Here is a 533-nt window from a genome sequence, read left to right as displayed (position 1 = left end):
TAAACAACACACAGCGTGCGCGCACACACACACACACACACACACACACACAGAGAGAGAGAGAGAGTGAAAGAGAGAGAGAGAGATCGCTGCACACACACCTAAACTTGTTGTCAACGCTTCCCCGCGATTTTTATTCATAAATCTATAACTTGGCAAATGACCATGGAATAAGCAGGATAATCAACGACTAGCCGTGCATTAAAGGATTTTAATTAAAGGTTCTTTGCCTCCACATCGTGCATTTTGAATGTTCATTGTATTTCCCTTTATGTAAATAGAAATACAACCCAGTCAACAATTTGATCTCACAATGATGTCACCATGAGCTCACACGATTCTCATGGTGTGGTCACAATGTGTGTGTCACAGTGAGCTAAAAGTGTAACCACACAGCGCACTCACTGTGTGCTCATACTATGCTCCCAATGTGAGGTCACTGCACACTCACTGTATGCTCATACTGTGGTCACAATGTGAGGTCACTGCACACTCACTGTGTGCTCATACTGTGGTCACAATGTGAGGTCACT

The sequence above is a fragment of the Sinocyclocheilus anshuiensis genome, unplaced genomic scaffold, assembly GCF_001515605.1.
Source record: "Sinocyclocheilus anshuiensis isolate Anshui unplaced genomic scaffold, SAMN03320099.WGS_v1.1 scaffold1854, whole genome shotgun sequence".
In the NCBI taxonomy this organism is placed as follows: domain Eukaryota; kingdom Metazoa; phylum Chordata; class Actinopteri; order Cypriniformes; family Cyprinidae; genus Sinocyclocheilus; species Sinocyclocheilus anshuiensis.
The sequence above is the reverse complement of the archived record's forward strand: the minus strand, read 5'-3'. Positions refer to the sequence as shown.